Source organism: Barbatula barbatula (genome assembly GCF_947034865.1).
Source record: "Barbatula barbatula genome assembly, chromosome: 18".
Classification (NCBI taxonomy): Eukaryota; Metazoa; Chordata; class Actinopteri; order Cypriniformes; family Nemacheilidae; genus Barbatula; species Barbatula barbatula.
The window spans coordinates 7,179,383-7,202,030 of record NC_136781.1 but is presented as its reverse complement, the minus strand read 5'-3'; the positions used below and the strand labels follow the sequence as shown (position 1 = coordinate 7,202,030).

Genomic DNA, 22,648 nt, shown 5'->3' with positions numbered 1-22,648 from the left:
AAAACATTTTGCAGTGTTTACATAATATTAATGCATAGTATAAATCATTAAAATAGAAGTTTAATTTGTTTTATAAAATACAAGTTGATTTTGTAATGCCTACATTTATCGCAATTTGTGTTTTTAAAAATAATAAGAGACTTTTAAGAGAGATTTTTCCCTATGTATTTCATCATTGAGGATTTCTTTAAAAAATGAACCCAGTCTCGTGTCTCGTCTCGTCACACCCCGTTACACAGACACAACTATGTAAGTGCAATTATTTATACAAACAAATATACATGCCACACATGTATATTATATACACACAAACATTTATTTTTTAATCAATTTATCGCAACATTTGACAGCGCTAGAAAAGATCTAAATCCAAAAGTACTGCAAAAAGATCTTCAAGATCCTTCCTGCAAAGCTATCTTAAAAACTGTGCGACAAACACTGTTTTAAGGGCAGATGTTGGACATACCAATTTTGATTTGGTTAAGTTAAATGTCTTTTTGTTGCATTTTTCTGAAAACATCCTTATTTACAGCATTTTCTCACACGCGACTAAAACATTTATCAGTACAGTAATTTCCAAGTAGGATGTGCAGAGCATGTCTTTGTTTGTTTTTGTTGAATGTTATATTTAAAGAAACAGTTCACCCAAAAAGAACCCTCAAGTTTACTCACCCTCAAATCTGTATCAATGTATTTGTTATGAAGAATGCAGAGAAAGGTATATGGTAGAAGGCTTGTAACTAAACAGTTCTTGTTACAATGGTAGTCACTGAAACCATTGTAACCAAGAACTGTATGGTTACAAGCATTCTTCCAAATATCTTTCTCTGTGTTCATCAGAACAAATAGATTGATACAGATTTGGAACAAATCGAGGGTGAGTAAATGATTTGTGAGTTATTTCCTACTTAGACTTAAACAGTGTACTGTATGTTTCTATAAAACGTATATAAATTATCAGATTATCAGGATGCCCCTTGTACAAGACCACACACAGGGTGCGTGCAGTCTGGAAAAAACAGTTAGCCTTCATGTCTCCAGAGCATGAGCAAAGGGTCACAAACATTGCCGATCGAGAGCATAATGTCAAACTTCTGACTCATCCATTACCATGAGGCTCGAATTCGCCCTGAATCTTATTTTCAGTTCTTCTTTCTTTTTCAAAAAGCCCTCTGTACCTCAAACAAAAAAATGGCAGCTGCATTTGCGCATGCAACAGCCAAAGCTCGCAGCTTGAAATTCTATTTGACAATCTCACTGAGAGCCCTACGGTCTTGCTTTTGAGTAATGAAGTCATCCACACCATTTGATGGTGATGTGCTGGCAAATGAAAGCGTAAAAGTGGATTGATGGGTGCATTTCGCAGACAGATATCTGCCTGGTGGGGAGCAAAATTGTGCAAATCTGTGATTGTGCACATCACGCTGCTTTCCATGCTAATTCCCATCATCCCTCTACAGGACTCCCAGCGGTAACTAACCAGCGCACGTGGCGAATGATCTCTGTCACCACAACGGTGATGTATAACAGCAGAGAACATGACAACAGCTGCCTTGTTCTGACATATACAAAAACAAACGGGCCTAAGCAGGGGTCGTAGCCAGCCTGCCAGACGTCATCCAGAGAGGCCGAGAGGGAGGGACGGCCAGCGTGCTGGAGTTACTCAGTACTCAAGACTTCAATAAGCAAACAGTCAGCAGGGTGGGGCTCTCATGGAACCAATCCATGGTTGAGGTCTGCCAGGGATACATGCTCAGTATGCATCGCTAAACTTTAAGGCGTCTCAAAATACATGAAAAATGCTGTGAAGTTATCATCCATCCAAGTTTCTAATTGTCTTAATGCAGCAGCTGATACAGGTGGCAAACAGCCCAGGCCATGTTGTCAAAAAAGTAAATATAAAGTCTGAAGTTGACTATAAGTAGGGGTTTTCAAGGGGTTAAAGGAATAGTTCAACTATGAAATGAAATATCTGTCATCATTTGTCATTTGTGTTCTGCAGAAGAAAGAAAGTCATACAGGTTTAAAATGACAAGAGGGTGACCACATGATGACAGAATTTTCATTTTGAAGGTGAACGATTCCTTTAAGATGGCTCACACTAGCAGTCAACTCAATTTCCGGTGGTCACTTGACTGCATCTTAACTCATATTTCATTCCTAATTACAAGGAAATGTAAATATTACTCCACTAAACGATAACTGATGTGTATCTACTCCCTCATTTCCATTTAAAAATATTTTGTTGGGTCTTGGAATGAATGTTTGGGAACCCCTGGTTTCGAAGGATGAATGATCTTACCCCATGACCCTGTAGACCCCCTCCCCTCGCTAAAGTGTCCTCAGCTGATCTCAGTGTTGACCATGAAAGGAGGTAATTTGAGCCAAGTGAATGACTAAGCCGCAAGTCGCCCTGACAATGGAATTAATGAAGGATCAAGCAAATTCAAACATGAAAATACTCATCTTTCATAGGCATAACATATTGATTGCTAATGTGCAGGCTTACAAATGTATTATATAAATATAAGCTGACAAAGTTCGATGATGTAACCAAGGTGGACAAAAATGGAGGCTTTGGCAATGGCAAAACGCTTCCCTGTTATATGCTGTGGGGAGTGATGTCAAGGCAATAGTGATGTCAAAGTATTTAAGAAAAAATGCTCTTGAGCCCCTCTCAAAATAGCTTGGGATTCTAAAACCTTTCAGAGAGAGAGAGAGATAGACTTGGAGAAAAAAGGGAGGAATTTGGAGCACTTTTCCAGCTCGGTCAGGCATTCCTGGCATTTCAGAACACGCCAGGTCTTAATCTTTTCACCAAAACGAGCTCCTCAATGCTCCACACACCATCCAAAACGCTTTGTGTTGAAGCATTTGAAGCCTTGTTTCCACTTGCCAAGGGGAAAAAAAACACTGGGGGTGTATTTATGCCAACAGCACCCATTCAATCAATATGGAGGACAAAGCCTCTTTCAACAAGGTCATACGCATGACTCAGCCGAACATGCCGGTTTTAGGCCAGTTCCTGGGAGGATGTGGTGCTTCAACAAAGTCAAGTCCTGTAAGGCTGTGATAATGAACATGGGGCTGTCAAGGGTTGGATAAACTTGTGCGACTCAGTGGACAATCATCTATTCACCGGCAATGGTATAATATCATAACAATGAGGTTGCAATGTGTAAACAGCCCTGAAGGAAGCTAATAGCCTGCTCCTTTACAATGTCAAGCAAAAAGCTGTCTATTCTGAAATTGCTGAAAAAGTGATGTGAAAGTAACACCAATACACACCCCTTTACAGAAGTGGAGAAGAGAGAATTATGCGTCAAGATGATGGGGTCAACTCCCTGTGAAATTAATGTATGCTAATTTAACAAAACAAGAGAGAGGGCAAAAAAGAGCTAAATGTCAGAAGCCACTTCTGCATCTAAGAACAATGAAACAACTGAGAAAACTAAACCACAGCAGCTGGCAAATGCTCTATGCAGGCATGGGTCATGATCGTCAAGTTTGTGAGTAGTTTATCCCAAAATTCCCTTGCAAATTTAATAATAGTTTTGATATTTTAGTATTGGTCCGTCAATGTATTGCACAAGACATTTTAAAATCTCTGAGAATCTCTACATTCATCCTCATGAGAGAGACAAACGCTCTGCTTCAAGATCTAACAATCTCATCGACATCGAAACAGGAACCGCCTCTGTCGTACTAAAAACAGAACGAGAAGAAAGATTCTGCTACCTTTGCGGAGGTTGCAACGAATTGAATCTGCTCTATTGCAAGTAATTTTCCACTACGCCTCAAGGCGTCGAAAAGGCTCCAAGTCAAGGCCCCACACCCACCTGAGACTGGAGCTGTTATCTGTGAGCCTGAAGCTCAGCTCTCCAAACATCAAAGGTTGGGAAGAAGAGACTGAGAGAGTATGTTTACACGATAAAAAAAGGAAACGTTTTTGAAAAGTTTCATGTACACATGACAGCATTATCAAAACTATCTGCATATGTATTATGCATGCCAGGCCAGGCCAGTGGATGCCGATGTTGCGCTGTAAAGAAACACTACATGCCTGCGCACATACGCATACCATGTTTTCATCTAAAAGCTCTTTTAATACACGTTGTCAGCTTGTATGTGTGTTTATAGTAATGTGCATATAAATACCACGTCTCCTCTCCACTGGTTGTAATGGTGGAGGAAATTTTCCTTTTGCTGGAGAAATTATGATAATAAGTATGTCACGCGGCACAAACAAGCAGCATGGAGGTCTCCATTATTGTTTGGGGAATACTCTCACATGACTGAACATGTAATACGCATGTGTATGAAGTCATCGTTTTTGGAAAACGGCGCCTTCAGAGTTTACACGGAAACAATAATGCTTTTCAAAATATTGATTTTCAAAGACTTGCACTTTGAGATCCGTTCTCGAAAGTTCGCGTTTTCAGTCCCCCAAAAGCCGTTTTTGTGTAAATGAACGTAAATGAATGTACGCATCAAATGTTTTCCGTTTTAAGTTGAAAATGGTCTCGTGCAAATGACCTTTTAGGACAGGTAAAGGCAAAATCCCTGCCACTAAATTCATTAAGGTGTAAAGATGCTTGTTTATCATCACTAGAGTTGTATTCGTCTCTGAGAGTTGACTTCTTTGAGAATAATGTGATCGTTTTCTAATTTAAAAGTCTATGATGCTTTACCAACCATTGTTTTAAGTTCAGCTTATATTTTTTATTTGCTTAAAAAATGGTTTAGTGCCTTTGAAAAAATATTCTAAAATCTGCACCATCTTACACAAGACTTGGTAGAAGGAACCCTAAAATGAAGATGGATAAACGCAAAAGGAAACAGAACAGCCACTAACTGACCTGTGAATCTTGCAGTGACAGGAAATGCATCATCGAGCAGTGGGTTTCTGCTACTTCCTGACTGTTAGACCACAAACAAGCGAACACTTCTCTCTCATTTTGAGAGTGGAAACTTGTTCCTCTTATACTCTGTATTTCTCACTTTTAATGTGCTCAATACATTTTAGTGAAACATTTTAATAAACAATCAGTACAAAAAAACGAGGAACGATAAAAACATGACACGGTCTACTCATCAACCCTAAGACTCTTTAGACTTTAACACAAACCCCCCTTTTAATCAAATCATGTCACCCTTCAGTGGTTAACTTCTGAGAAAAACAAAAAAACAAGTCTGGTTCTCAGAATTCTTATATCTTAAAACATCTTCAGAATGCTTCAAATATCAGATATGACCGCACAATGAGCCGATATCAACACGATCAGAATTGTTTTAATTAAAACAATAAACCAGCACAATTAAACCCTAACAATACTTTATACTCTTCCTAAAGTATAAAACAAAACAAAAAAACGTTTAGAAAAATGCTCTCTATGTATTCCATTTTAAAATACTAAATGATCACAAGCTGTACAGTGGGGGTACTGAGGTTGAACACTAAGAAAACAACATAGAGGAACAGAACTTGATGCACCCTTACTCACTTCCTCTATCATACATCTCACTCTCTGACATCTCATGCTACAAAACAGTTACCTACTTCCTCTATGTGGATTCAGTGTACTGCGGCATTAGCACAAATAACGACAGTCAAGAGAGGCTGATCTTTAAAATGCTTTCAAATGTAGGTAGATTGGTCAAGTCTTACCAGCAGCGAGCGAATTCTGTTGAACTTCTTTAAAGGCGCATGGTGTGCTACAAAATGTTAAAAGTGCTCTTCCCTGCGTTGTGTTTCTACTATGTGGCAACAGGCCGCACACCACAGATAGGAAGACACGTCAGAGTTGTGAAAACAGGACAGGAAATTGCTACAAGGGCTAAAAAGACTAGGGTCCTCCAACCTCGACAAATAAAGAGACAAAATGTCACAGCGCACAAAGAAATATTTCATATTTTGAAGCGGACAATGATGTGTTATGGATAGGATTATGAAATGCTGACTAGGCTTCCCAGTATCTAATTTTTAGGAACTTTTGAACTGTGTCTGTGCTGCCACCAGCTGCATTTGCAATTTGAAAAACATTTCAGGTATTTCTGTAGGGAGACAAAATGTTTTGGCTTCTGCACTGCAACCATTCAGAGCATGACAAGACTAGAGAAGCTCAGCCCAATAAAAAGTGTAAGCACCGCCCTCTGACTCTAGTCATCTGACCATTTTTAGAACCTGTATAATCGGTGACATATTAAACACTTTATTATGTTTGGTTTAATATATCTTGATAACTCCCAGAAAAACATCTAAAGAAAAGTCTCTCACCATCTCAAGCATGAGTCAGAAACAAACTAACTTGACAGCTCAATGATCAACATGCACAATGAATCAAAGTCCACTTTTAACTTGGTTTCAGTTTGTAAAATGAAATCATCAAAAGTGTCCCTGCTTTACTGGGGCTGTATAAAACATGCTTGTGCCTATGGCGACATATACACAGTTGTGAAATAGCGCCACCCCCGCCATCTTGACTCACCCATCCTTGATGTGTTTACACTCATACCAATACCGACGTGTCACAGCACATGTCTGAAGAAGAGGAAAAATGCACCCTGAATGCAGCAGCAAAACACGCCATTAAACGCACACGCATGATTAAAAACTATATCCCATGAACCATAAACAGCCACTGATGGCAGCTAAAAACCTCAAAGTACTGATAAAAGTGTCATTGCAAGGTTTTGTACCTAAGCAGTAAAATTCATAGTTCATTTTTTAACTTTCATTCACAAGAAAGCAGGTGCAGTGCAATAATGTCAATTCAGGCCTTTGGGAAGACAACCATGCATGAGAATGCAAGCGAACGCTTACAAAGAAACTGTCTGTTAAAGCAGGTAAGCATTCCAAAAAGGACTGGACATAAACTACACATGGTGTCCACATGGACAAGCTGCAGTCTTGCCTGCAAAGTAAGGGTCTAGCCAAAACGGTGTCGTTTTTTAACCCCTCCGAATGTTATGACACTGAAAACTGCATTTAAATATCAGTAATGCAACAACAAATGCTTCAGATCAGAAAGCTTTTAAATGGTTTATGTAATGTTCATTTCAAGCAATTGAAAGGAATTCCCAGATTAACCGCAATTGATTCACACCTAATTGTTATCTACAAAAATACAACGAATGTTCTTAAATATATACCTCAAGCAGGTTATTAGAGCAAATTGAATCTGTCTCTGTATTTATCAATTCCAACAGACACTAATAAAATCATCAGACAGTGAAACTAAAGACATATTCCTTGCTCCCCAACTGACACTCCTTGATATGCATCATAAAATACTTTATAGCTAACAAAACCTGACTTTCATTACATTTATCGTATCTTATGTAACGTTTGCCTTTGAGCTGCAGGGGCCATGTGCAATATGCACCGTAGTTCTCATTTCCAGTCACTTCATGTGGTCTCAACTATAGCATTATGGAAGAGGGGTTGCAACACGTAAGGAAGTTGCTTATGTCTCCATAAACTACTTGCATATCGCTACACATGCGGCCCGATTCAATCTATATTCAATTCCGCACACAGTATAAGCTCGGAGAACGTAACAAACCTAATAAAAAATGGTGTATATGCGTGCGCCTGAAGCTAAGATTAGACTTATCATCCAACCAGACCGTTCACTTTTGTTCTCCATATCGGCCTGAGTTTATTAAACTACAAACATACCACATACAAGCTCGAAACAACATGTTGACAAGCTCTCTGTGGTATTGTCCATGTGGAGTTCATTGATTCTGAATGGGCCGATATATGAAGAGCTCTGCTGTTATTATACTGCGGGAGCTTCATGAGCCTACAGTATGGTAAGTGATATGTTTAGACAGCTTTCGGATCCATGCTGGCTAATAAAACCCAGAGGGGAGTATGTACAGGCAAACATCTCTGTTCATCGACTACCGACTGCAATCTAATTGCACGCAATTACTCAAGTCATGATCCAAAGCTGCAACTGCAGAAGCTGCAATTTCAAGCGCAAAAAAAACAGCGATGTTATGAAATCCACACGTACAATCAGCTGTGAACGGACCCTCCGTAATTTTCTAAATTACACGCATGTACTCCTGACACAATGTCTGTTTGCTGCCATACATCTTTGAACGGGTTGGAAATTGTGCTGATGTAAATGTGGGCTTAGGTGTCACCTGCACGGTGAAAAACCGCAAACACAGCGGCAATAAAAACACGCCACGATAAAATAACTCTTCTCTCCCCTGTCCATCCGTTTTCATAGTTTGAATACAAGAAACGAGAGAGGAAAACCTAAATAAATACAGAAACTAGATCCAAGGACTGTCAGAAATAAGTGATGGAAGGAAGATTACAACCTGCCATTTTGTTGACGCCATTTGTGGGGAAGCCGCAGATGGCGGAGGGGGTTTTATTCAGGTCAATATTTGAAAAGGAATGCTGGTCTTTGTGGAGCCATCGTTTGTTCATGATAGCGACGAGATGAGAAAAGCCAAGCATTACATATAAGGCTGTAAACAAAGAGGTTAAGTAGCTATCGTCTCACTTCTACAGATAGCAGATACAATATCCTGAAATGAGGCGAGAACTTACAAACAGCACCCTTTCAAATGACTGCAATAATCTTCACCAACGTCGTATCATTAATCAAATCCAGAAGGGCAATTTGATACTAAAGGATTTGGGCTTGTGGCAAGGCACAAATAACAAAGTGCATGGCGCTAATTTGTGTGTAGGCAATAGACAGAGTATCTCCTGAGGACTGTGAACACTAAATGAGATCCGCAGTGAAAATGTAAACAAGGAGTGGCTGTTGCTTGGAAACCGGTTGTGATGCAAAAAGTTGAAAACAAGATATATTCCAACAATATATAGTAGGCTCGTTGTTTCATGTGCTCTGTTAATTACATTAATTAATTTTTTGCAGAACACAAAAACATATTTTGAAGAAAGTTGGTAACTGAAGATCGGCGGCACCCATTCACTTCTATTGTATAGACACTACAAAACCAATGCAAGTGAATGGGTAATGTCGCTGTTCGGTTAACAACATTCTCCAGAGGAAAGAAAGTCATACAGGTTTAAGATGACAAGAGAGTGAGTAAAGGATAACAGAATGTTTGGGTGAACTATCACTTCACATCTTGTTGGGCTGGATTAACAGCTCTGACAGCACCAATATAAATCTAAAAGCCTATGTGCTCAATGTAACAAGGTCACATTTGACAAGAACAAATGAAGAGTTTGGTTCCAAAATGAGATAACTCATCCAAAATGAGATAACTATGTTAACTCATTAACATAAATGAGATGATTTTTTCATGGAGCATTCCAATAATATCCGTCAAACTGCAATTGGTTTGCTTTATTTAAACCATAATAACTCAAACAATCCAGCTAACTAACACAAGCAAAAACATGATAACATAATAAAAACATGATTTTTCACTTTTTTTAAACCGAGTTATCTCATTTTGCACTCTTCAAATATTTTATAATTGTAAACAATCCCATGTAACTCTCCATTAGAGTAATGTTGCATTGTTACAACATGAAGAGAGGGGAGAGAGCGGGGGCTAGATGACATCGTCAGTAAAAACCAGGTCTGCTTACATGTGTATGTTCGATGCTCAAACAGTTGAATGATCTGCATATATGATACCAATACAAATCACATTCAAACAACAATCCTTTAAAACAAAATTGCCAGCTTGCAAAAAATATTTGCCAGATATTACTCAGCTTGGCCCCCTAGGATGTGATGTAACTACAGAATTTGTGCGTAAACGTTCCTGTTATTGATGTAATGGGGTTTCCTAAAGACTTGAGTACGATGAGATCTTAGATGCATTAAATGTCCACTGAAGCCGCATCACAATTTTCCATCAACATTAGCTATAGAGATCCAAACGTCACTCAAATGATGCCTCAGTATACTGCTTTAAAAGATGACTGATGGATTCACACTTAACAATGACGTGGTTAAGGAATCACGAAGAAAAGATAAACAACATCATTACAGCTGCTTTGCAACAATGCAAAACTGTGTAAAGAACTATAGAAATAAACTTTAACACAGAACACAGCTTACTTCGTTTAAAACGTGTTTTCTGAAGAGTCATCTGAAGCCAAAATGACACTGCATAAGTGTATACTATGAACATTTAATTTCCAAACGACAAACACTTTCAGTCTGCATTCTTTGCGTATATATTCTGCGGTTCTGAACCATCACATCACTAACGTGCTGGCTTCTCATGCTTAACATGGTCAACTTGCACTCCAAATAGTTTCAGAACGTTTTTAATAAGTCTGGATCCCTGTATTGTAACAGGCCAACAAGTTTGTGTGTCCAAACTTTTGACTGGTACTGTACTATAATATACATGAAGAATTTCGGCCGATATATCGATATCGCACTGTTTTACTCCCTAATATTGGTATTGTATCGCCCCCCAACAAACCCATATCGGTCGGACTCTAATAGGTCCTCAAGATCAATATGGGATTGACAGAAACTGAGTTTGTTACCCGATCTTTAAGCCGTCAGAAACTCACACGTTTTCATTAGCATGTCTTTTTTAGAGTGTGCGACTTGTGGTTTAATGTTCTGTTAAACACAGCCGCCCACAGCTTTTAAAAACCTGTCTGCATTTCTCTAAAATGCTAGATACTCGCATAGCTCTCACCACACGTGTTGCATTAGCTCCTAAAAGCCTTCCCTTTTATTCGCATCTTATAACCTGTGAAACCTTTTGCTCTCGGTTTTTGTCAATCGGAACTGCAAGCACATTTCAGAATGCGCCACACTTCTGTCTTAAGCGGTTCCTGGGAAGAACAAGGAAATGTCATACCGAATACCAGTCACATGACAGACACACATTGTTTACAAAGGCAGACTAAAATATGGATAAAGGAGTTGCCCATGTGATGTAGTTATGGGAGGCAACCCCTAGGCCTCATGTGGCGTATCGCTTAAGCACTGGTTAGTGTGCATACAAATAAACAACTGTGTTGCTAAAGCACTACGAGGTAAACTCTTCATACTCTGGCCTGTGCATAACACAAAGACTGTGCTACTCAACACTCAATTAGTGTCAGCAGTAAATATTTTATTGCATGCTGCAAATGTGTAAATGTAATTTATGTCCTTTTGAGTCTGCAAGAGGGAAAAAACTGCTTGAATGCTTTTTAAATGAGAATGCCAGGCGGCTGACAAACTTGACTCTCTGTGTATAGTTAGCACAGAGAGTTGGTTAATTACAGACAGAGCCCTCTCCTATCAAAAGAGGAACTTGCAACTGCTTTGAAAAGAGTAATGAGGTCTGGAAAGCACAGTGTTTGCCACGGATTGTTTCATAAGATTTGTAAAGCTTTCAAAATTGTAATCCTGTTTTTTCGGTGATTTTGTACCACTCTGTCATGAGACACTTGGCTATGTGATGTTTTTCTGACTAATAATGTGCAAAAGCGTATAAGCAGTGTGGTTTACATGGGAAGTGGGTTGACGTATCATTCATCTGCTAACATGTGACGTGTAGATCATCTATGTTGAGATACGACTATTGTAATAAGCAAAGTGATATTGAATTTTATCATACTGACTCAACTGTATAAAAAACATGGACTTCTTTATATGTCTATGGTCAGTTTGGATCTGAAAACCGATCCGGACTAACCTAGACAGACTTCAACATCTTGAACTGACCCCTCACTTCAATTTGGGCTTGTTGACCTCTTCCATATTTTATGATAAGTTATCAAGATTAGGTTGAGGCCTAATACAATAGATGATAATATATGCCTTAAAATGCAAATGGCCATCCCCACCTGAAGGCCAGAGCTTCCTAATCAATAGAAAGAACAATTTAGTGGATTAGTAAATTAGTAAACTGGAAAATCACCGACCAGATCTTAAGACAAAAACAAAACGGGTGTAGTATGTGGGTGGGAGTCGTCAAATTCTTCAACAAAGGAGAATGTGCAAGAAGAAACTGCAGGCCACTGTAGCCGCTGTCCTTCCAAAATCATGCAGTTACATATGACAAAACTTTTACTACATCATCTCTAGCTGCTTGGAATTGGTCAAAAACTAAAGGAATATGTTTTACATTTTATGTGTGACAAAGAAAAATCTAATTTATTTTAGTTATTTGCTCTATGTAGCAGAATCGAAAACAGATTCATTTTGTCTTTATCTACGACAGAGTATCGTCCTCCAGTATATCTCACTATACCTGAGAATTGAGGTTTGCCAGTCTGAGCTTGTTTCAGGAATCAGACCGTTTCGACACTCAGAATGTGTGTTGCTCAATGGAAATGGGGAGAGCAGTATGAAAACATGATGCAAATCTGTCTGGGCAGCCAACAACATATAGACAAAGGAATGATTGCCTGAACTATTGCAGTAAAACACAGAAGCTTTCAGGATTCGTTTTTAAAACTACCCAACGGCAAAATGATTGTCATCTAGTATGATGACCTCGTTTCACTTTTTTTGCTTCTAAATATCTCAAGTCTTTTTGCATACAGAGGTCATAAGCATCAAGGGATGTTTGAATTAAACATTTTAGAAAATAACAGCTTGTAGGCGAACACCTACATTGATGCCAGTTGGTGTGGTCTTGGTCTGGCTAATGGCCCAGTATAGTCATGCTGTTTACCAGCAAAAAATGTTGGTCAACCAGTCTGGTTTATCTAACGAAGCTTAATTACCACAGCAGTGTAACTGCCTTAAAGATGATTAAGCTAGTTAAGAAGTTTGATAATGGTACCAGTTTTAGCTTGGGACCAACGTCCATCAGAATTGCTTCAAAACTCAATAGATATCGTTGACACATCCAACATTGCCACCAATCCAGCAGGTTCCTTAATCTAGCATGTCAACATGGTTTTCAAGCCATAGTCTGCAATATGAGCCTAAGCAACTCTCAAAGCATCAATGCAAGTAAGTCAGGCACACAATGCTATGACAGAAATAGGCAAATATTCTTTCTCAGACTAAGCACAGCCCTCTTCTTTTCTCCATGCTAGACCAGCTAGAGCAGTTTAAGCCACTCCTCCTGCACCACGGACCTAATGATCCAATTACAGGCATGGACTTGTTGATGTCGTTTTATGCGAGAAGCCAACCTGACACTACCGGCCACTCTGCCAACATTGACAGAAACTCAGCCCTGAAGAGAAGCCCCAAACAAAGCAATTCTCAACAGAGGGGCCTATGCCTGACTACTAGCCAATTCCAGGTGCTCCGGCTCATTTACAATACAAATCAGAGACGGCTGGGTGGGGGGTAGATGAGAATGGTTTGAGTGGAGTCCGTATATTCTGCCTAACAGGGGGTCTGACAAGATAACAAGGCCATTAAAGCAAAAGCAAAATCTGATATTGTCCTGAACACCTGGGGTCATATGACATTGGGTGTGGGGGAAATTCCGGAGAATCCCAAGCTTTCTGAGCTCCACCAAACTGCGTTGACATCTGAATTTAATGAAAGGGACATTTTATAGATAATTTAGACCAAAGCATGAACTTTACTTTATTTCATTAATTACCAAAACAATGCATTGAAGAGGGGCAAAACTCTGAAGATATTTATTTAACACTCCCAACTCCTTTTTAGCCACAAACCTTATGAAACCCTCTTCACACATCCTGTCAAAAACTACTTTTTTTTAAGGTCAAGAACCAGTTGCCTGCTATTTCAACGCATGCAAGGGAGATGACACAAGTTACTATAGAAAGCACAATGTCAGACTTAATTACACGTGGTGAATTTAGGCAATGTTCAGACGTTCCAAACAGAGAGGATTGTATTTTTTTAAATAAAGAGAGATTGTAGAGAGATTTAAATATAGAGAGAGCGTACAAGATTTGTTTATCATTCTTTTCTGAGTCTCACTGACATTCTGTGGGGTGTAAGCACAACAGGCTGAGCAACATTCAGACCAAGTTCCACAGTAACGATGAGGCCCGATAAGCCAATATAAAAATCTAACTGAAATCTACACAAGCCCACGTAATGGAATCGATGACACACTCCAGCAAAAACTGTGACTTACACGTACAAAGGCACGTCTGAGTGCTTAAAAGATATAATGCACGGTTCATATTTGGCAAATGTGTGGGTGTAGGGCCAAAACTGATGAAGATGTGATGAGCAAAAAAGTTTGTTTTAACACTGCAAACATTGTATGGGCTTGGTCAATACGCTTGCAAAACATGATTGCCTACCTCACTCTCAGTACCCATATAAGGCAATAATTCTTTCCAAAACATGTCACTTTAATACTCTATAACCCCACACACTATATAATAAACATTATTCATGATAACACTGTAAAGGGTCTTTCAGGTAAAATTACATTACGTACTCCACAATCTGTTTTTCACACGTCAAGAGTGATTTAAATGAACGTTGATCGAAGATGAATTTAGTAAAACTAGATTAAATGCAAAAAATTATTTGTACGAACCCATTAGTCCGAATTTCTTTACTCAAACTTTGAGCTGAAAATCAGCTGATGCACTTTCATGAACACAAAATAAGCGTGTATGTTACATAGTCATCATATCTTTTTTAAATTACGAATCAGGCTTACAGAAGAACATTTTGCGTCACAAATCAACGAAAGATCCAAACCTGCATGCTATTACATAATAAAATAGCGCCACTAACCTCAAAAGTATGGGGTTTCCTGTCAAGCTCCATGGTCGTGATGGAAAACATATCAGAAAAAAATGTAGATTAAAAATTATCTTAAAAAGAGTGCGATTACATTGGCGGGTGAAAAAAAATCCAAGGGTGTGTCTACAGCAAACAAAATGGCATGTTCAAGGTGCTGAACACTGACCTGCCCTATGCCTCTCCCATTCACTTCAATGGTAGATAGAGCGAAAAGGAGAACACGGTTTGGGAGGGCAATGGCTGAGGGTTGAAATCTTAAAAAAAAAGAGAAGTACTGAAACGCAAAGCTCTCTCTCTCACTGTGAGTCACGTCTCCTGAGCAACCACTGACAGATGAGCTCTAAAACAGAACTTTAGATTGGTCCAATCGGCTGCAAGGGCGGGCCAAATATGCAAATGACTTCAGGTGAGCTTAGGCTCCGGTTTCGATTGGCTGGAGACAGCGATGGGGGAGGGGGAGACCTGGACAAAGTAACAATCGGGCTACACCTTGAGCTATGCGAGAGGAGTAACACAAGACTGGGTGAGAGTGTAAGGGTTTTCAATTGGAAATGAATGTAGACGTGGCAAGAATTCAGTTGAAATGTGGAATAAATGCTGAGAGATATTATAGGAAAAGGTAAAAAAATTAATAATTGAACTGATAATAAACATTTGAGCATTTGAGAAGAGGAATTTCGAGTGGCCCTCCAGGCTAGAAAACGCCCCATAACGCAGGCTTTATGTTTGATATATGGGATGAAAGAGGCCATACATTTTCAAACTGGGAGGGCAGCCCCACCTGAAAAGAACAATGAGGAGAAACCCTAATTCATCTGAGCCCTCACCCACAGTTTTTATTACCGTCACCTCTTCCTAAGAGAAAATGCTGAATTGTGTTAAAACTCTGCGTTGAGGTTTTGCTGATACCTGGTTTAAGTGTGTCACAATATTTAAATGTTATTGTTCCGGCAAAAAAAGAACATATTTACTCTCTTCTGAGAGAACAGAGATATTTATCTGATAATGAGTTATTTCGTCCAATAAAATGATGCATTCCTTCTTCCTAATATGACCTATTTCTAATTCTGACTAGCAATAACAACTAGCCAATCATGTTCAAGTAAATCTTTTTGTGTCATGGCTCAACTTCCTGTTTCAGTAAATATGTCAACAGAAGTACTTCTTATGCAGCTCTCATACTTTAGATTTTCCTCATGCATGCAATTTTTGTGAACACAGGATCGGCTAAGAATAGACAAGCAAATAATGTGCAGGTCACCTATAGGCTATGTACATGATTTTTTTAACATTAAAAAACAATATTATCATATTGTGACTCACTAGCCTATATATTATAATATATAGTTAAAATATATGGTAATGCTAATTCCTGACCTCTACTAAACTAACCACAGAACCAAACACCCTTTCTGCGGTACTGGCCCATATGGCCAATTAAGGTTGCTTACATTGTATCTTTGAGAATAAGGAGGCAGTCACACTTTTTTTATCTGAGACAATTTGTCTGACAAACAGGAAGTCGGGGTCTGTGGCATGCTGTGGCTGCAGGTTTTATCAAAGCACCATTTAGGGGAGTATAGCAAGAATACACTCTAATGAAGTTATTTTAGTTAACACTTTTCAAGCTACAGCGCCAGTTATGTTAGAGCTTACCAGCAACTACCTGTCCTTTTCTAAGAAAACATTAACTGCACCAATGAACTATTGAGAAGTGACAGAGTTGTCAGGCCTCTTGGGCAACGTTCATTGTCGTGGGCGTGTTCTACACTTCCTTAGGAATATAAAGCCAGCGGTGCATTACATTGCATACTGTCATTTTAAGTTTAAAAGAGAATTTCCAGATAACTAATTTCTGGAAAATCTATTTAATGCAATGTCAAAAACTGTACGCAGCAAGCACATGCGTATGGCATTAGAGAACGACAAACAAACCCGTATGTGACGTCAACACAAATGGGACACCACAAACGGGTTCAACCAGCTCCAGGTTATCCTGATAAACGCATAAGTCGTTTGCATAAAATATTTGTTTTCACCTGGAAATTGTACTAAATGCTAAATGGATAAAAAGAAAGTGACATTTTTTGTTAACAAACATTAAATAAAGTTTTATTTATAATCATACCTGTAAATCAGGTGACATTTTGCTCAATAAAAAAAGACTCATTAATGCATTAACACGGTGTTTATTTTGCCAGCACAAACACCCAAACATATAGAGGTGGTTTTTCCTAGTTCCTAAGCCTAGTCCCAGACTAATTTTGATCGAAAACAACTTACACTGACATATCTTAAAATACTTCAGTGTGATTGTTTTGTCTCAAGATGCACATTAGTAATGATTTTTGTTTGTAATGAAGTAATGAAGTATGTTTTAAAAAACTATTTAAACATCCTAATTTATTTTTATAAACCTAGTCCTGTTTAAAAAAGAATCCCTGTCTGGGAAACCGCCCTATAATCCTTCAACTTCATCCACAGATCAATGTTACACTGTTACAATACAACTCAACCTGCCAACATATACAAACAAACAATGTACAAAGAAACAACATGTGGATTATGTGGTTAAACGGTTATGTCCAAATAACAATAATACACTTGGCCTTTTAAATGAATGTGTGTAGAATTCGGTTGCCCTCATAGCAACCAGAGCTACAGTTCATCACATGCCTCTGCTGACAAAGTGCAAAGACACACCTTTATATAGCCTAAAAATAAAACCAGCCCACTTGCTTTTACTAGAACTGCATGACTGAGTCCAAGCTAAACACATTCGGGCCACAAAGTGGCCTTATTTTTTGCTGCATGTTCACTTTAAAACATCCTAGATATCATATTTTGGTTTTGCCCATGTCCGGAATGGGTGTTTTATTCATTTCTTTACATTTACTGTAAATTAATTGCTGACATAAGAACTATCCATGTGGCCTGACTCCTGGCTGTGTTGTTTTAAACTTATGTACGCTTAGTCAATGTACCCAGGCCAACAGACGTGTAATTATCTCAACAGAATCCTCTTTAGTTCATTCAAAGAACTTGTAAATGTACTTTTTCCCAGGTGACACAACACAACATCATACTGCACTTATTTCAGTTCATGACTGTGAGATGGAAAAACATTGGGATAAATGGTCCAGAAATAGACAAAACCTTGAGATAATCGACAAAGACAAAGCATTTCTTAGGGCTGGTCACGTTGTTTGTGAGAATCTGAGGTCAGGTGCTGAATGCTTCAAGAGCCTTTGAGCTCAAAGGAAAGCCCTCCCACCTTACAAAACTAAATTTTCAGGAATATACTGGAAATTGTATAATGCAATGTATTAAATAATGCTTTTCCATATATTGGAACCAGGTGCTTATATTTTCCAAATATTGCAATAGTGTAATATATGATGACTGTATTATTCTTAATATTTTCAAGTTTTAAATAAATTGACAGTCAATTTTCTTTGTGTAAGGACCTCTGTACCATCCTGCTCTTAGCGCCATTCTCAAAGTTAAACCCAGACAGAAGTCAAGAAGAAGATGATTTTCTGAAGTTGAGATCGGTTAAATTGAAGGTTAACATTCTTGTACATTCATAAAAAAGGTTTCACTAGGAAATTAGCCATACCAAGAGTCTGACTATAAACATGCCCTTCTAAACTCCTAGGTGACCAAAGTTCAGTTCATTACGTGCTTCAATTCACTGACGAATAAAAGATGCCATGCTACAATTCACAAGTACTAAATGGTGCTCTAAAGTTGGAAAACACAAGGTCAACCTTAAGAAATATCAGCAGCTAATAATGACAAAAACAAGATGTGTATGTGCTTCAGAAGGAACTTCCGTTACTACACTTGAGATGCTGACTCATTGCTTCCGTGACCCACTTTGTGTGATAAACCGGCCACACTTTGAAACAGGTAAATAAAGACACTCCCACTAAGGCCTCCAGCAGATTAAATTAACATTGCAAGGTTAATATATTAACCTGAACTGAACTTGTAGGCTAATATGAGAGAAACAAAAGTTGCTTTACATCTTTATTGTCATTTTTATTCCAAAATATTAATATGTCATCATTTACTCACTTCCTTTTTAAAAGATGTAAGCCTGAACAAGAAAGTTACCACCTTTTGCTATACACGCCTCCTCACAAAACCTCAACCAATTAAACATTACACAAAGAGCAAGGCCAACATTCCAGACAGCCTAAATCAACTGACAGTATTGACCAGAGAAGTGGACAAAAACACATTCTCTAACCACACTCAACCCTATATACATAGCCTAACTTCTAATCGGTTTGAATTAAAATATGAAAAAACTCGCAATGACTTCAACTCACATTATTGTGGAATATATGAAAAACGGAGTGGCTACTGCTGGTGCTGGAGTCTGTTTCAGAGCTTAATTGATCAAATGGCATGTTTTCTCTCCGAGGACACAGACACTGGAAAGTATTATGCTAGATGAATACCTAATGTCTCCATCCATTTAAATAATTTACATCTAAGCCCGAGGGAGGAACGTCCGATTGTTTTGAAATTGCCTTTACAGAAAAACTAAATAAGTAAAGAAGCATAAATAATGTTCGCTAATGCTTTAATTCGGTTATATTCTCCGAATTAATGTTTACTTAACAGACTTAAACTGACTGCTCTGCAGTCACTCAGTGCGAACAGACCTATATTTAACTTGCCGTGATACTTTACATGTTAAATTGTTTATGCCCGAAGTGTAAAAAGCTGCACGAATTAGTCACATCTGCTCCTTTAATGGATCTAAATCTCTAACACTCACAAGAACATTTACTTAACATCCAGTGTCATTTATTCCCACACAGTGACTCTAAATAAAAACTGAATGTTACAGTGTACTTGGATGACTACTGAAACATAAGCCTGGTTACTCTTGTAACTTTGGGGCACTGAAGAGACAAATAGATAATCACAAAAATACTACATGATCTCATGCCTTTTTACAAAACGGTCTCGCTTTAGTCTTTGTTGCTTGGTTTAAAAGCAAATCCACCACCTCATACACACACACACAACGTCATTCATATTACCCAACACCAACAACGTGTCTGCAAAAATTCCTTTCTGTCTTTTTTTAGTCAAAACAAAGACAGCCAAAGCTAAGTCAAAGGAGTTTAACCTTGTATCTTCATAATGTCTTCCTTAATGGGACTCCCACATATTTGGCTACTGACATCTGAGCAGCGAAGCTACACAACCATGACATTACACTAAATATATCAATCTGTTAAGCTAACATAAAGGCAAACAGATGGCTAAGATTACTTTCTAAATCTAGGATTGTGGCATAATGATTAAGAAAACGTACACAACAAAGTAACTGATTTTGGGCATTCAAATAGCTAAAATGGGTGGGAAATGGCTATTTCTCTTAGTATGTTACAAAAATTCCTATTGGTCTAAAGTCATTTGTAATTGAATCAAGCACAAAGAACAAAATTAAAGTACACTTTGAACCATTACACATGACTTGTATGACAACATCCTTCTTCGTCTTTATCATGTCTCATATCGTTGTTGCTTGTATATGAACAACACCACCTTGTGGAAACATATGGACTTCACTCAGTGTGGCCCAATGCAAATTTATAACATCTGTTTTTTTGTGTGGTTGTCAGTCTTTTAGAACTGAAAGGCATATTTAAATTAAAATATTTACTCAATAGACAGTGACTAGAATTAGTTTTTTCTACAGACACACGTTGTACGCTGTTTGATATTAAACGGTGATGTCATAGTTACTGAAAAATGATGCGTCATCTCATGCATCTTTTTCTAGCACGCTCCAAATATATTTGCTGATGCCTGTAATCTGTCTGCAAGACGACGGCTCATGTTGCACATAGCTCTCTCAGCTGATGATGCCCTGGTGATGCAGTTCCTGGATACAGAGTTTAGAAAGACTGATGTCTTCAAATGTGGAGACAAATCAATAGCCAGCCCATTAAGCCACATCAGATTTTTCTATACCATCAGGCCAAGCCGAAGTGTGGAGTGAAATGAATCAGGTTGAACTTCTCCACATATTCCAACTTCCATGTTAACATCACGCATTTCGTGTATATTTCAAAGTGAGCATACGTGAGCTACACCACAATAGTGGAATATGGGGATGTTCCCTGGATAAGGCGACCCACATACATCTCATTGTTGTTCTGGGATATCTCAGCCATGTGCCTCATCTGCTGAGATGCAGTGAGAGTCTGAGAGCCCCTTTGTGTCTTCTGGCAAACCAGTTCAAAGGCACAACGCAGCCATCGGGCATGAGTTCTGAGGCGTAGTCAGAGGAAAAATACGGGGGAGTACTTTAACCGTTTTTGAAAGACAAGGCTCTGCTAGAATAAGGATGTAACCAACTAAGGGGTATATAGGGCTTCTCATTCAGTATAATTAGTTTCAGAAGACTGGAATTTCCAGCTATCTAAAGGCCTCTGGGGTGTGTAAAGGGGGCTTTAATGGGAGGGCGGTTTCAGAATCAGCTGATAACATTTCTGGATGAACCGAGCTGACTAATTTCACAAACTCCCAAAGCAGGAGAACACAAGCCCTCCCTGGCCCTGCACCTCCCAATGGCCGGTATCCTGAAATCACCACAGGCCTACTCCAACATGGACAGCCCCAAATATGTAAACATCTGGTACAAGATGAACATTTAAACAGTCGGATAATGGCTGAGACATCAAGGCACAAAAACAGAAAACACATTAACAAATTGACGACACCTCCTCAAATGAGTTCATATGAGCGGCTTCGATACTCTGTTAATGGGAAGTTATGGTGACACACCAGCCTAAAAAATAAACGTCCAGAGTTTGTCAAATCAGTGTTTGGACTGGACAAAGACAGTTTTGGTGCACAAAGAGCTCAAGCACAGATAACTGGATAAATGATTGTTAAAAACTCATGTGAAGCCCGTACTGTCAGACAATGTCAGCCTTACAAAAGAGGCTCTTACACTAAACAAGTCATTCTGGTCACATGCCCTCAATCATCCTGGAGCAACTCAGTGCTCATGGGAGAGGGGCACAACGAACTCTGCTGTCTATCCGAGAGGCTTTAGAGAATGATGACTACAGTAATACGTTTCCAGGTGAAACATTGTATCTTATTATAAAATCAACGTAGTCATATATGGGATTCGTTTGAACATCATCACGCGCACCTACCAGAAGAAACAACAACAACAACAACAACAACAACAAAGTACTTAGAAACACGCAGAGTTCGTTGGATGCCACTTTACAAACACTTACCTTTCTGTTTCAACGTGCCATAACAGTGGTGCAGATGGTGACTTCGGCTGTTTAAAGTTTAACACGGGGTAAATGGAGACGGATACAGTGCGATCATCTCAATGAAACCAATACTGAGCGATCGGTCACCATTTCGGTCCTCCTTTTCGATTCACTTTTAAGATGTCATCAATGACTTTATTCTCTCTGGCAAACGGGGAAAACTACCGAAAGCTCATCGTCCCCGAAACTCCAGAAACGCGAGCTCTGTCGCGTGCTCCTGCATGCCTAACATAAGGTTACACTGTTTTCACTGCGTGGGGAATTCCTTGCGCTCATATTTTCCCTCGAAAGCGATTGGCCCGGCAGTCGGCATATACACCCCATCCACGCTACGAGGGAGCGACGCGTCAAACTACAACGCCACGGTTTTAATCAACGAATCTGTCCGGGCTGAGAGGGCACGACTAGCGTTTCAGTTTGTGGATAGAATCCCGACGTTGGAGCCCGGTTGACCAATCGAAATACGCCGTTTCGTGCGAACAGTGTAGGCAACGTTAGACTTTAGATGATTAAAATAAATTTGTAACCTATTAACTTTGTCGTTTAACTAACTGAAATGTTCTGATAAGCTGTGAAACGTTTTCTGAATATCATTGTGATTGCCCGACCCCTTGGTTAACCACTCACAAGGACAGCCCCTAATGTTTACAAAAC

The 22,648-nt window shown here is 38.9% G+C and overlaps 1 protein-coding gene across 5 annotated transcripts in view; it reads right to left on the bottom strand.

The window, feature by feature from the left end:
• The window catches only part of elf1 (E74-like ETS transcription factor 1), a 35,509-nt gene extending 12,926 nt beyond the window's left edge, over positions 1–22,583 (bottom strand). Inside the window, exon 1 of one of the 5 annotated variants that reach the window (XM_079479337.1) lies at positions 21,953–22,583. The gene's annotated coding sequence lies outside the window, so the exon portion shown is untranslated. Of the gene's footprint in view, positions 1–5,668; positions 5,762–14,660; positions 14,987–21,952 lie in introns of those variants that run through there. The other 4 variants (XM_079479340.1, XM_079479336.1, XM_079479339.1 and 1 more) reach the window with 4 other exon arrangements.
• Positions 22,584–22,648: the final 65 nt, after the last annotated feature.